Here is a 15575-nt window from a genome sequence, read left to right as displayed (position 1 = left end):
TTTTTTTTTTTTTTTTTTTCCTTTGAAATATTTATATGAGCTGGCATATATATTGTCATACTAACACAACAAATTTCACAATTATTAAGGTGTCAATTTCTTATAAGTCGAAATAAAATAATAAAATATGAGACTGTAACCAATCACAACTGAAAATAAATGTTTTGTGAAAATGTTATAATATTTATTGTGTGAATGTGTAAAAGTTACAGTACTTTTTGATTTGTTCAATATGTATTGTTCTTCACTTCATTGGCTTTTTATTTATTTATTTTTTCAATCATCGGTTTGTGCTTTTTTTATTTATTTAATATTTGTATGAGCTGGCATATAATTGTTATACTAACACAACAAATTTCATAATTATTGAGATGTCAATTTCTTATAAGTTGAAATAAAATAATAAAATATGAGACTGTGACCAACCACAATTGAAAATAAATTTTTTGTGAATATGTTGTAACACTTGTTGTTATCACAATATTTTCACAATTGTTGAGATCTCAGTTTCTTATAAATCAAATAAAAAATTGCTAAGTTCACAATATTTTCACATTAATTTCACAACAAATCATAGGTAAGCTACTATTGATGGATAAAAAATTGAAATTAGTCGTGGGTCCATTTTAAAATTAGTAACAACTTGCCATCTAGAATTTGTTATGAAAATATTATGGAGATAGCATTTCTATAAAATAAATAATAATATATCAAACCGCAACTTACCATGACTGAAAATAAAGGTATTGTGAAAATATTGTGACATTTTGTTGTGTTCCTAGACTTCTTTTTTGATTTAGTCAAATTTGGTGAGCAAAAATTCATTGTTTCGAGCACAATTTTCTTTTGTTGGTTTTTTGTTTGTTATTTTATTATTTTATTTTAATGCATAGTTTAAAGTGGTTGTCCCAATTAAAAACCAATAACAATTTACCACTTAGAATTTGTTGTGAAAATGTTGTGAATGTAGCATTACTCTAAAATGAAATTATAAAATATCATACCAGAGCCCACCATATGTCATAGTAAAATTGTAAAATTATAAAATTATAAAGTGGTTGTAGGTATTTAATTTGATGAAGAGTTTCAATTGTATCATATGTCATTATTTATTGTGAAAATTAAAATATTATGACAATATTTAAGCAAAACTTAATTATTTATTGTTAGAAGATGACGACATTTATTATCATTCTTAGTAGAATTTTTTTTGTGAGTAGGTACTTTCTTTAGTAAATACGTTCTAAGAAATGAAAAAATATTTTATATCTAATGATACCACATCATCCGTATCAAAATCCAATAAATAAAAGACATGTGTGTAAAAATAACTACCCACTAACATATGTCTTTCAATTGTTAGTGTGTTAGTTATTTTTTGTTGACATGTCTCGCACTTATTAGATTTTGATACAGCTGACATGGTGTTATTTGATACCAAATACCTTCTCCTAAGAAATTATCATGCTCAATAGATAGTCATATGTTAAATAACTATTCTAAATTTATATACATGGTTTGATACTACTTCAAAAAACAATTATATCTTAAATTTTCTCACTCAAGGGGCAGCACTTGCCTTGCACATGCAACCCTTACTAGTTATAAAAATAAAATGTCTTATGAAACTATCTCATAAAATAATTTTTGTATTACGAGAGAAGCTATGGTGTAATGGGCATATATAACTCCTTTCTTGTATAGGGATGAGTCTTACTTTTGTGGGATTCACAGGTCTTATGTTTGTGTAAATTCCACAGCGGAATCCGCCATTGTGAGAGAGAAGTAATGTTACACAATAATTTTTGCAACAATTTTTACAATAATTGAGTTGTCAAGCTTTTATTGATTCCTATCTTGTCTAACAATTAATATTATTTTTTAATTTACCATTAACCACTTGTCATTTTGATAGTTTTTGTGGAATTTTATGTTGTTGCGTGTGTGAATCAAGATGGCAATTTTGGCTCGCCCCACTTGGCTTACTCCTCCCTGCTTCACCTTGCGCTGGTTTTTCCCGCCCCGTAAAGTTTGTGGGGGCAGGGGGGCAGGGATAGGGCAAGATTTTAGCCCCGCACCACGGGGTGGGGATGGTTTTAGACTTTGTAGACCTACCCTGTCTTGCCCTACGTTGATAATGGTTAAATTGTAAATTTTTCATATCCTAAAGCCCTAATATTTAAACAAACATATCATCAGCTTATTTTTTTTCTACCCAACATAGCTCTCTGTCTCTTTTTTCTCTCTAGCAAGGTTGGAAATAAGGTACCAAATTTAACTTTTTCTTCTGTCTTTATTAGAAACAAATTTATATACTATTGAATTATTGATTTTGAATTATGAGAATTTTTTTTGGTGATATTGTCTTGTTAAATACTTTGATAATATTATTCAGTTTTTGCTAAAAATTAGTTTGATTAATGAGATTAATTTATTTATAATTTCAATATATTTTTATTAATAAAACATGTTTTATTAGTTGAACCAAAAAATTGAATAATAAATTTAAAAAAATAAAAATATATAAAAATAAGTTTGAAAAATTATAACATAAATATGTAAATTAAAAAAATGGGCATATGACAAAATTAAACTGGCAATTATAATTCAAAATCAATATTTCACAATAATAGAATAGTCTTTAGATAGGATAGGCGTCTTGGAAGTAGGTAGACAGATAGATAATTGCATTTAAACCTTTATACTTTTTCTTTTAGACAATATTTGTAAAGGTCCATTTTCAAAAAGTAGGGGGAAAATAAAAAAATGTATCAAATCAAAATAAAGCAATGGGAGAAAACAGTTCAAACTGAACAATCCAGCTTGCCTGGAAAATATTCCAAAGAGAAACTATAAAGCTTGACTTTGACTTGATTTGCCAGACGGACTATGTTAGATCGGATCTTTTACATGTTTGTTAGTTTTATTCTCGATAACCTATGTCGTGGCATGTTGAAACTTAAATTATGCTTTCAGGAGTTAGGAGAGATGAGCCAATCAAATGAATAATGCCGGGCTACTGTCAGACGTGAATTACGCGTACTTCTCTACTTATTATTCAACCAGCTCAGGTTTAGTGAAATTGGCTGGATCAAAAGACTAAGGAGAGCAACTCCTCTACACCCCACATATGATGTGACACTAATCCGTGTGATCCACGGGGATGTACTCACCCGTGTGATGCACGATAACGTATTTGAAAACAATGTAAAGTCGGATTATAACATTCGCATGTGTTTTGAGTTTAGTTTAGATCATTCTATAGTTATACCATATCTTCCGTATAAAGGTTAGAACTTGGTGGGATGACATCTGTTTTCCAACCTCTCCAGAATTGAGAATAGAACTGCCTACTCCTAACCACCTATTTCAGATTCAAAAATCGAGTATGAACTTGTTTTATCATATATTTGATATCAAAATTTATGCAGTGAATAATACGAAAGAATAACCATTAATCCACCCGCAATTTGTCAAACATCATTACAAATTCAATCATTTCATCCATAAATTTCAACAACAACCGAATTTAAGTTGTCAGTTGTAACTAGTGTGAAAACAAATAAAGGCATCAAAGGTGAGTTTCTTATCAAATATCACTATAGATTTACATCAAGTATTAGTATTAAGACAATATATCTTTGTACTAGTGATGGAAAAGTTGAACTATTCAAGATCAAGTCTCTTGTGTATGCCTTTTGCAAATGATATAGTTTTAGTGAATGAAACTAGACAAGTACTTAATATCAAGTTAGAAATTTGAAAAGATGCTTTAGAATCTAAATGCTCTAGGTTAAATAGGACCTAAACAAATATACTTTAGAATCTAAGGACTAAAACAAAGATGAAGGGTTTGTGAGACTTTATTGTTAAGATATACCAAAAGGCAAGAGCTTTTAATATCTTGGATCAATAATTTACAAAGATTGAGAGATTGAAGAAGATGTAAATCATAGGATAAGAGTGTGGTTGATGAAATGGAGAAGTGCACAGTAGACAACATATTAAGTTAACCAAAAAAAATTTATAAGCCTGCTATGAGACAATTATACATTATGGTATTGAATGTTAAGTTGTTAAGAGGCACCGTATTCATGAAATGAGTATAACTGAATTGAGAATACTAATATGGATAAGTGGAAATACAAGGAAAGATAGGCTTCGAAAAGAGAATGTTCACTTAAAAAAAGGACGGTCCATATTGATGAAAAAATGAAGGAGTCACTAAGATGGTTTTCTCAAGTGCAAAATGGTTTTTTTTTTTTTTTTGATAAACTTTAGTATATTTCAAAGTCAAACTGAAAGTAACAAAACCTGGGCATCTTCCTTACAAACTGAAGCCACTCTGGCTAGAAGATTGTCCAAACACAAACAAAAAGGAAATAAAGGACTCTAGTGCATACTTTGCTGCTTCATGAGCAGTAGCATTTCCACTTCTTTTTACCCAAAAAAACAAACTTGAATCAAAAGATTTTGCCAAAAACAAAATGTCAAACACTAGAGAGGACATAGCCCATTGGGGGCAACCCATGCACTCTAGGATAGCATCAATAATGATTTTTAAGTCACTTTCCACAATGATAACCCTCTAGTTTTCACCTCTGGCTAGGTGCAGAGCCCATAAAATAGCTCCAGTTTCAGCTGCAATTGGTGATCTCTTTGGCAGAATCTTGGATCATGCCTTCAGTACAGTTCCATGTTCATTTCTGGCAACAACCACTAAAATTGAGTTATTTTGAGTGATAGCCGCATCCACATTGAGCTTGGTAAATCCCAAAGGAGGTGGGGACCATTGGATCCTTGGTTGTGCCATAATAGGGGCTTGAGGTTTAGAAAACACTATAGGACATTCTTTAAACTTTGCCCCGATTCTACCAATGGATGCCTAAGTTTGAAGTAGGATTCACTAGTTGTACTGTAAATCCTACTAAAGGGATTGTTGAAAATGTGGATGAAGAAGATGAATTGGTGGAGTCTAAGTTTGAAAAGATGGATGAACAAGGTGATATCCACACAGCCTATGCAAAGTTATACAAGGTCTCAGAAAAGTATGAGAAGTTGTATAGGTTGGCCACCAAGAAACTTAGTAAAGTAGAACTTGAACAAAAAGAAATTTCCACTAAGTTTGATGAAGCAAATCAAAACATTGGAGCACTGAGATTTGAGAATAAATTCTTGGTTGAGAAGACCAAGAAGCTTGAGGCAGAACTGTTTGAAGTCAGAGCCCAGTTGGAAAGGACTTTAAGTGCAAAGCTCGATGAGATGCTCAGTCTTGAGAAATATGCTTTCGATCGAACCAATTTAGGGTATGATTTCTCTTCTCCTAGTATTGCTTTTGCTAGTACTACTGTTTTTGTTCTTCCTGCCAATAATGTTGAAACTGAGAACAATGATGTTAAGAATGAATTAGCTAGTGAGAATGTAGGCAATGGTAAATCTATCTTAGAAGCACCCTCAAGCTTGATAAAAAAGAGATTAAGAACTCTAGGGCTAAGAAGGTAAATACCCAAAAGCCCATATAGAAAAAGCAGCATTTCTGTCATCATTGTGGCGCAGCAAGACATACTCAACCTAATTGCTATAAGTGGTTAGCCACTCAACAGAGCAATAGTATGATCGCATCGGGAAACCATAATCGGTTTCCATCCTCCTTTGCTCATCTTGGAGATCTTCTCAAAGCCCTTATGTTCCTTTCGAACTTGAACGGTTTTAATTCTTCCCCCTCACCGCCGGATCAAGGATTCGCTAAATGGAAAGGTTCTTCCAAGGTGTGGAAGAAAAAGGGCTCCAAGTGATTCTATCACTTTTTCTTTCTCTCTTCGATTCTTGTTTATGTTTTTGCATTATTTATGTGTTTTGTTTTACTGTTTTGAGTTAGTTTAGTTTTATGCATTGCTTTGTTTAACTTGTTTTTGTTTGTTTTCTTTTTTGTTTTGGTTTATTTTGTTTTTCATATAATTTTTTTTTTTGAAAAATCAGAAAAATACAAAAAGTGTGACTGTGTACCTTGGATGGCTATTGAAACAAAGTTTTCTAAACTTTGTATCTTTTGTAACTTAAATGAGCATCTCTATGCAAAACTAAGCAAGTAAGTTTTGTGGCTCGTGTTTGTGATGAGTAAGATTAGGTAATCTCTTGTACTTAATACTCATATAACTCTTTTTGACGGGAAGGACTAGAAAATCCTAAAAGAAAGGCATAATCTCACCACTGTTGCCCGCCGATCATGAAATGACATCTGTATGCTTCGGCATAGCAAAAGTGCAATGTTAAAAGCTTAACATCATTAGGTATTTTTTTTTCTCTCTCTTATATGCCCATGCATGATATGCTTATTAAAAGAAAAATATGCAAAGAAAAAATAAAAGCAAAAAGATCAAAATGCTTTATATATGATTTCAAGCTTGTATTCTAAGAGATGTGAGAGTTATAGGATGTACCTTGAAAGTGATAGTCCCAATCAAATAGTTATGATTGTGTGTGAGTTAAAATGATTTTTTCATATCTCAAATTGTCATAATATGTAGACATCTATGCAATCTTGCAATATTTTTCACACATAACATGCAATATTCTTTGCTACTTTTAATACATGTGCAGGTATAATATGATTTGGCCATCACAAGGAATACTTGTGTAAATGTATGCTCACTAAACTGTCTTACTTGTTTTTGAAATATAAAATTGGTTAGACTTGTTTTGTGTGTATGTGTGTGTTTTGGATCTCTGTGCTTAACATTTTTCTTGATTGAGAGATGTTTTTGAGAGCTTAAAATATTGTTTGGATATTTGATTGAGTAGAATGCTTGATTGCATTCATATTTGTGTTTTTTTCTTCCTTAAAAAACTGTTTTTAAGCAATATCGATAGTTTCTTGATAGCTCTCGACAGATAAGCTATCTATTGAGACCCTTTAGCTTCTTTTTATCGCATTCTTGATAGCTCTCAATAGTTATTTCGATCCATCGGGAAACCTTCTGGATGCTTGATAGCAACCTCGATCCATCGAGAATCTTTGCTGTGGACACCTCTCGTTAGATCCTCGATAGCTAAAAGGCGCGTTTTAAACCTCTATAGCTCTTGATTTATTGAGGTTTATGAAGTTTCTATATATATGATTCTCGCGATTTCTGTTTACTTCTCCTCGATCTCTCTCGATAGTTTGTGACCTCTCAACTTCCCAAACTTCTCTCTTTCACTCAAATTCACTTTCCTACTCAATTTTCAGTCTCTAGATCTGCTTCTCTCTCTGGTATGATTCTTTCTCATCCTTCAATCATGCATTTCATATCTTTTGACCAAACTTTTGGGGTTTTTGGAAAGTTTTGAGACTTTTCAAAATCAATGAAGTTTTTGCTAAATTTTTGGGATGGGTTTTGTATATTTGATCCTAAATGATCATGCATTGCATTACATGTGCATTATAACAATGTTTCATGCATTTTAGATGTGTGTTTACTTTGTTGCTATGTTGTGTTGTGGTAGGATTGAATTGGGCTGAGCCCATGATGCATTTATATTTGCATGTCACAAGTTCATGCATTTTCATGCATACATACCTTCAATTCTTTATATTTTGATATATTGTCTTGTTGGTGCTTTTTTGATTGTCTCTCTCTCACCCCTTCTCTCTTTCTTGCGTTAGTTTACTCTATGACACCTAAACGCAAATCCACTCCATCCTGAAACCCTCTTCATTCTAGGGCATCTTCTTCTTCTCCTTCTGACCCCGCTCCATCTCACGTACGATTCTGTGATGAGAAGGCCCAGTTAGACTTTTCGGAGAAATTTTCACTATGCGGCATTCATTCGGAACGCCAAGTCGTTCTGTCAGATTTTTCTGACACTGACCCACCCACTGTCATCTATAGTAAGGGTTGGGAGTCACATGCTTTTCCATGATCATATAGGAGTTTTACTCCAAATATGCACGGAATTGACACTTTTGTACCTCATTTCTTCTCTTGCGTTTGAGGTACGCGCATTGTAGTTACTCTGGAGATTGTCTCTGAGGTACTACACATTCCTAAGGTAGCGCATCCTGACTACCCTAGCTGTGAGCGTTTGAGGACAGTGTCCAAAGACGAACTCTCGTCTCTCTTTTGTGAGACACCTTCTTCTTGGGGTGATTGTCAAAACACCCCTTACTTAGGCTTTGCAAAAGGTCCGAGATTCCTTAACATGGTGATGACATTCTTTATCCATTGTCTCACTATAACACTATCACAGAGCCCCGTGCTCAATTTTTGTTATCCCTCTTAGAGGATATCTCTATCGACTTCCCTTCTCACTTTATTCTATTCCTTATAGATGTCTATAGGGGTACGATGACTTGTGATATGCTTATTTTTCCTTCAGCTATCACATGGATCTTTTGCCATTTTTCTGTCTCTTTTCCCGTGTCCCCTAATTTCTTGGTTATGAGTGCCATAAATAAGGCTACCGTCAGATGGAGTGAGGCTCAGCGTCGACCAAGGCAGCCACAGACAAAGACAACTACTCTTCCTGCTTCTACCACTCCATCCACCTCTGCTCTTTCATCTTTTGTAGGTGGAGTGACACTTGAGGCCATCATGGCATAGCTTGTGTGCATGGATGCTCGCCTTGACACTCTTAGTGATAAGTTATGTCAGGTGAACACCCGTGTTGGTCATATCGCATGACGACAGGCTATCATGGGTGGTTTCATTGTGGCCTCCTTTCCTTTTCCCGTGGCATCTAAGGACGATGACGATGGCGATGACGATGACTCCGACGACGATGATGCTGATGAGGATGATGGTGCTAGCTCGCCTAGTGATGATGAAATGCCTACTTGATGTACTTGCCCATTGTCACTCGTGATAAAAAGGGAAAGTAGTTTTGAGATGAGAGTAGTCATACTCATAGGGGGAGGGTTAGTATAGGAGATTTTGTTGTAGGGGGAGTAGTATATGAGGGATGTGGTAAGGATTTTTGTATCTTTTCTTTTCTTTCTATTTTAGATACATTATCTCTCGTACATTGGTCTTGTGACCATTTGCCATACATTGTACTTATATTTGATTTATATATATATATATATATATTGGTGTATGTTATTTCACCTATCTCTCCAAGTGTTGTTTCTTTTCTCTCTTTATATACATATTTCTTATTTATTGTATACAATCTATTATTTCTGTTTCACGCTAAGATGTCTTGATGAGTTTTGTTTAAAGTGTTTCAGAAATACAAGTTGTCAAAGTCTACTTGCCATAAACTCTCTTCTTGCAAATTTTTTCAAGAGTTTGTGTTAGGATAGATTTTATTGTATTCAACAAGTGAGTATAAGTTGAGTAATTTATGACTTTTCTCATATGTTTATTTGTTTGTTGTGGTTTTGTCATGGATTGCTAAAGGGGAAATTTGTTAGGACATATGTGATTCAATATTAGGAACATATGTTAATATTTTATGTAATTGGTTAATCCTTTGACAAAATGCACTTTACTTGTAATTGGGTAGATCTAGGATTTGTTTAATACTTCAAGGAATGAGGTTTCAAATTCAAGTGTTAAAGCCATGCAAGTCTGCCCAAGAATCAAGTGAGAAAGTGCTGGATTTTAAAACTCAACAACTAGCATCTATCGAGGTTTAAAAGTTGTTTCAACTTGTGGCTCGATAGCTAACTCGATAGATGGCTATCTATTGAAGTTTATGAAACTCAATTTTTCAAAGCTGTTTTTCATCCAATCTGTGATTATGTGTTTAAGCCTTCATTTCTCAAAACCCTAAACATATACAATGATTATTTTAAAGGCCGTAAAAGGTTGTACAGTTGCACGAGTGTGAAGCAAAGTTTTGCTCATGCAAATTGTGACCGGAGACAAAATTTGCCATAGTTTATCTTTCTATTAAAGAAGTTGCTGTGTTTGTACACCTTAGAGTTTTGTGACAAAGGAGTTTCGTGATCTTTATCGTGTGATAAACTGAAGAACTTTGTAGCCAACATATCTCTCAAGTTGGTGATCAGGTCTCGTACTGGAATCTGCACATCTATTGGTTGGTCACATACTGGGAGCCGTGCATTGAAAATAAGAGATTGTCATTACAGAATAAGTCCAATTGAGAATTGGAGTAAGGGTTCAATTGTAAGTTGATATAAGGTACTGAGATTCCTTTACTTGTAACCGTTTATTTTGGTAATAGTGGATTCTCGGGAGCAATGACCTTAAAATCACCCGGTAGAGTTTTTGCCGTGTAGATTTTCCCCATTCGTAAACAAAACACCGTGTCAATTTAATTTCCGCTGCACTTTAGTTAATTGGTGATTTGTTTGTGCTACTACGCATTTTGCATATTAAATTGATTAATTAATAAACTTGGCTATTTAATTAATTAATTCATCACAAAGGGTCAATACATTCTTGGCCTATCACAGAGCATTGTATTTTTGTTCCTACTTTCAATAAGAAAGTGGGATATGAAATCCTACAAATTCACTTTCATTCCATTGGACTCGGTGAAAGAACTGCCTAAGGAAATTGTGATCATATGTCTCAGATCATTAGAGGACCAAAGAATCAACTTAATCTAAGTTATAAGCACCTAATCTAAAAAGTATCAGGTTGTTCTTAACCAAACAGAAGCAATACACAAAAACAGCATTAAAAAAATTCAGAGAAATGTGCATACCTGAAAATGGAGGCAGACATTTGATAATGATGTTCGAACATGAAATTATGATGACTTTGACTTGACTTGACCTGACCTTGTGTCACTAACTTGACTAGATCTTGTGTAAAGTTCGATTGGATCTTTTTGTTACCTTCATCCTCAATAACCCATCTCATGCCAGGTAGAGTCTTAAATTATGCTTCAGGTGAGCTGAAAAAACCCAGCACAAATCTCCTTTAGTTGAACATTAGAGGGCTGGGCTTATATCCAGTTGGCAAATGCACCAGACATGCATCCATCTCTGCAAGTGTGATGCGTCCAGCGCCAGCTTGCATCTAGACACAAATTAACAGAACAACTATTAGTAGTCTCATATCTTCATACCCCACCATCAATGAGGATGGGTCGTGTTTCCCACAGCCACAAGATGGCAGACTGCATTTCCTTCTCCACCCTCACCACGCCAAGAGAGGAGGGAAAAAAAAAAAAAAAAAAAATTAAGGGTGGCATTAAATGGTACAGATTGTGAAGCAGATACAGGCATATCATACTCCAAATGCATTTCCTACGTTAAGTCTTGAATAAATTCTGAAATGACAGTATGCACATTCACATCAAACTAAAGTCCCAATCTGAGCCAAGATTCAGAGCGGTCTTTTTTGGTTCATTCTCTTCAATAAGACCATGATTTGAAATTATATGAATTCCCCTTCATTCTATTGTGCTAAGTGAAGGAACTGCATAAGAATCCTATTTTGATCCATTCTCAAAATCCAAGATTCCTCATGAACAAAATTTGCATGCAATTTATGAGTTTAAACATGCAAGGCACCAGCAAAAGTAGATCAAAGGATAATAAACTTAAAAAAGAAAAAGAAAAAGAGAGACACTTAATAGAAGCCAGTTCTAATAAGAGGACAATCTCATTCCCCTTGTTTGATAGAATTATACACTTATATAAAATAAAATAATAAATAAATAAATAAACTCGTTATAATATTCTGCTATGGATAAAGGAAATCTTCTGAACTATGGTTACATTAAAAGGCATTTGTGTTTTTATTTTATTTCCGTTTTTCCTATAGCAAACAAGATAATGAAGACAATCTGCTTTGCTTTGTCATTTCCTTCTGGCGTATTAATGCAAGGAGCCCAAGTAAAATCATCCATTTTCTTCTGGGTTTTATTTTTAAATTTGACTTTACCGTTGTTGAGAATCATGAGGGATTTTTTTTATTAATTAATTTCCTTATTGATATACTCCTTGAAAGCCCTTTTAAAAAGGCTCTAGTAAACATAGAAGACAGAATATTGAGTATTGAAATTCCATATTGGAATTTTTCCAATTACTGGGTATTGATTCTTAGCAACGTAGGTGCTGTTTCTAAGTTTTTAGCTTGGTGCTGAATCATAAGGGCCTATCCTTTATTTTTTGTTCAATTTTCTTCCTTATATTCAATTCTATCTCCCAGTCCTATCCCCTCCTGATCTGGACCTGCTCCAACTAACATGAAGCCCTGATGGCTCATGCATTAAAGAGTTCAAGGAAAAACAAAATCAAATACCAGAAGGTTGAAGAATTGTGGTTTAATTTCAATATAAGGCCTTCTGGGAACCTTTCATAGGCTACTTTAGTTATTATTGACTCTTATTAGTATTAAATTCCTTTAGGTTAGAAAGTTCTTAGTTCAGTTTTAATTAAGTTCTACTGAATTAAGGCAATCTTGTAAATTCAAAATCTTTTGTCCTTGGATGTGCAAAAGGCCATGAGATTTTGTTTTGGGTCATTTTTCTATTTGATTTAGTAGTTCTTAAGTACTTTTTTCTTTGTTATTAGTAGTCTTAATTTGACTAGAAATAACTTATTTAGAGTCCTAGTCCTTCTAGGAAAGAATTTGGCAATAACTTGTATTTTTTTTTTTTTGGGTAAGTATTTGGCAATAATGATGTAGGACAACCACACACAACAATAGAACAAGAAGATAAACCCTAGGAGTCAACACCTAAAGGTTGCTTGGAGTTAGCACCAAGCAAAACTGAAGTCGGCACCAGTGAAAAGAAAACACATGTTTTTAATAATTCTCAAAAGTTGTCTTACAATAATCAGAAAAGTGCTTAAATAGCTAACAATAAAAGTGCATAAAGAAACCTTAATTATTAAATGCTCGGGCTTGCTTAATCTCAAACCCAATAACTAATAGGCTCAATCCATAAGCTAACAATAAAAGTGCATGAAGAAACCCTAATTATTACATGCTTGGGCTTGCTTAATCTCAAGCCCAATAACAAATAGGCTCCATCCATAAGGCCACAGATTAGGCCGTCTTCTTTTTGCTCTTCCTTCTATATGTGCGTGTAATTGGGGGCTTGTACCTCGTGTCTGCACCAAATAACTTATATAAAGGCTTAATTGAACTCAATAACATTTATAGCGAGATTGATTTTAATAAAATTCATCAACTTAATAAAATACAAAAGGTGTTAAATGCACATAGAATTCTTGAATTTAAATCAAACCTGTTGTGTTACCTTAAAGGTTCTGTTTTACCTGATTTGGGAGGAGGAGGGTGGGGGGGAGAGGGAGAAGAAAAGGCAAACGCCCTTTATATAGGGCTAAACATGCCCCGGTAATAATTAAGGGAAAAGGCCTAGCATGTGATTGTCTTCTCCTGCCAAGTATATTGCTTGGGAAAACCAAGGTGTGATTGCCTTGTGTTTATCTTTCTTTATTTCTTAACACCAAATAGCCATCAAACATATTCAAAATCCAATCTTTTTATTACCTGAACCTACCTAAACCCTTAAGCATCAACACTTATTCAAGAACCTTTCAAGATCTGATAAAAAAAGTCTAATTTAACATTGAACTACTAAAGATCCTACATCACTTGAACATATCTTAATGGATGTAAGTAGCAACACTTGGTCAACCTTCATTAGTAGAATTAAAGAACAAGCTTCTTAGATAGTGAATCAGAAATCATATGATTATTGTTGGGAGAATCATAGGGAGAAGTAAATCAAACATCTGTTATGATTGTTGAACTTCTCAAATTCCTCAAGGGAGATGTGTAAAAGGACTCTTCTTTTTGTTTTGATATCCCAGCTACATGCTAGGTTGCAATCAAAGCAAAATGAAACCAATTATTTAATAAGGGATTCACCTGTGTTGGCAATTACCACAAAGTAATATGTTTATTGTCCCAAACATAGAAAGAGATAGAACCATTACATATGCTTGACTTCCTAGCTTACCACTCAAAGGTTGCAGAAAATCACTTTAAAGCCCATATCAATATATGCCTTGCTTGGTTTGATTAAACAAGGATGGTTAGTGTATGCTGATTTAGCTTATCAAGGCAAGTAGGACCTTAACCAACCGATATATTCTTTTGATATACCTTACACCTTGAATTTTAGAATTTGGGAATAGTTATAATACATCCTGAACGTGACATTTACAATGTAGCAGAAACATATAGGGAAGAATGTGCAGCATTCATGAATCATATCTAAAAATTCACCTATGAGTGGTGTGGGGAAGATGTAATCACTAGGCATATGGTGCAGGTGATGATATTTCTTCTTCAATATAATGTACAAGAATTATGCAAATTGCTGTATCTGCTTCTTCTTTCCCCATAGGTTGCTATGGTACAACTTTCACTGTATCACATAAGGTTTCTGCTTGCTGGTGGCTAGAGAACATAACCAAAAGGTAGGGGAGCCAAGACCAAGATAATTATCCCTTTCAGCAAGTGACCTTCTTATGTTGTCCCCATGCAAAGATCATGGAATCAAGCTAAAAGGCTCTTTCAACTTAGCAAGTTATTTATACACTCACTAGCTTTTAGTCACATATACCTATAGAAATTATTTTGGCTTCCATAAACTAATTCTGCATCAAGCTTGATATTAAATGTCAACAACTTGCCCTGCAGTGTACAGACCACTCGTCAAGAAGACAGAACCATATCCACATAAGTAAAGCACCAGAGTTTTTTTCTTATTGGTTGTCCTTCATGTCCTACTGTCTTTCATGCTACTCCTCTTAATTCCAATTCAATCCTAAGAACTTTGGAACCTCATAGTTTCTAAAATGTCAAAGTGACCATGGTAACAGCAACATGACATCATGAAAGCAAAGCACAGTTTCTTAGGAATCTCATGAGATCAAATGCCTCAAAAGACTAAGTAGCAAATCATCCTGCAGAACACAATGCAAAAACTAATAATATTTAGCATCCTAAACTACTTTAACTGAACACATTTGGTTGGCTGATGAATAGGATGTTAATACAAAAACTCAAGCATATAATGCCATATTCCCGATCCTCAAATTTCTTTATTTCCACAATATGCATTACAGCAACAAAAAACTTTGTTCACAAAAATCTCATAGACTCGAGAGCAGCAAATAACACACATAAGGAGATGGTGAGCAAAGTCTCAAAATACCCAATGCCAAAAATAAAAAAACCAAAAAAAGAAAAAGAAATTATGTACCAGTTTGAGACGAAGTAGCCGCTGCAGATTCATTCAACAGAAACAAACTCACATCGAGTGTAGCCTTGTGAGCGTAAACCACCAATCGAATCCAACATCGTGATCTTAATTCGACCTTCGCGGATTTGACTTTTCCAGAGGCTGGGCACCCATGTAAATGTAATTAAGTTTTACCCAGAAAGTGGGTTCAGACGGTTAACTACGGGCTCGTCCCGCCGATGATGATCGCCACCGTAAACATTTTCGTCATTTCGCTGGTTGTTGGGTTAAAGAAAAAGCAAGAACTCATACTTCTCCGTAACTCTATCAAAGTAAATTACTAATAAATAAATAAGATTTCGTTGTTTGGTATTGGAATTTGGAAAGCGTTTTAATCTTTTTCTTTTTTTTGTTTCTTTCAAAAAAAAAAATTGAAAAAAAAATCTTACTTT

The 15575-nt window shown here is 34.1% G+C and overlaps 1 long non-coding RNA gene across 2 annotated transcripts; it reads right to left on the bottom strand.

The window, feature by feature from the left end:
* Positions 1-12690: 12690 nt before the first annotated feature.
* Positions 12691-15469, bottom strand: LOC136070468 (uncharacterized). 2 transcript variants are annotated; one of them, XR_010631706.1, is made up of 3 exons: positions 15145-15469; positions 14163-14845; positions 12691-13018 (listed from the first exon to the last, which is right to left on the bottom strand). It is a non-coding gene; the product is annotated as an uncharacterized LOC136070468 (long non-coding RNA). The 2 variants fall into 2 exon arrangements; XR_010631705.1 differs by lacking the exon at positions 12691-13018 and having other exon boundaries at positions 14005-14845.
* Positions 15470-15575: the final 106 nt, after the last annotated feature.

The sequence above is a fragment of the Quercus suber genome, unplaced genomic scaffold (assembly GCF_002906115.3).
Source record: "Quercus suber isolate HL8 unplaced genomic scaffold, Cork oak 2.0 scaffold_236, whole genome shotgun sequence".
NCBI classification, from domain to species: domain Eukaryota; kingdom Viridiplantae; phylum Streptophyta; class Magnoliopsida; order Fagales; family Fagaceae; genus Quercus; species Quercus suber.
Note: the sequence above shows the minus strand (reverse complement) of the source record. Positions and strands in the feature narration are given on the sequence as shown.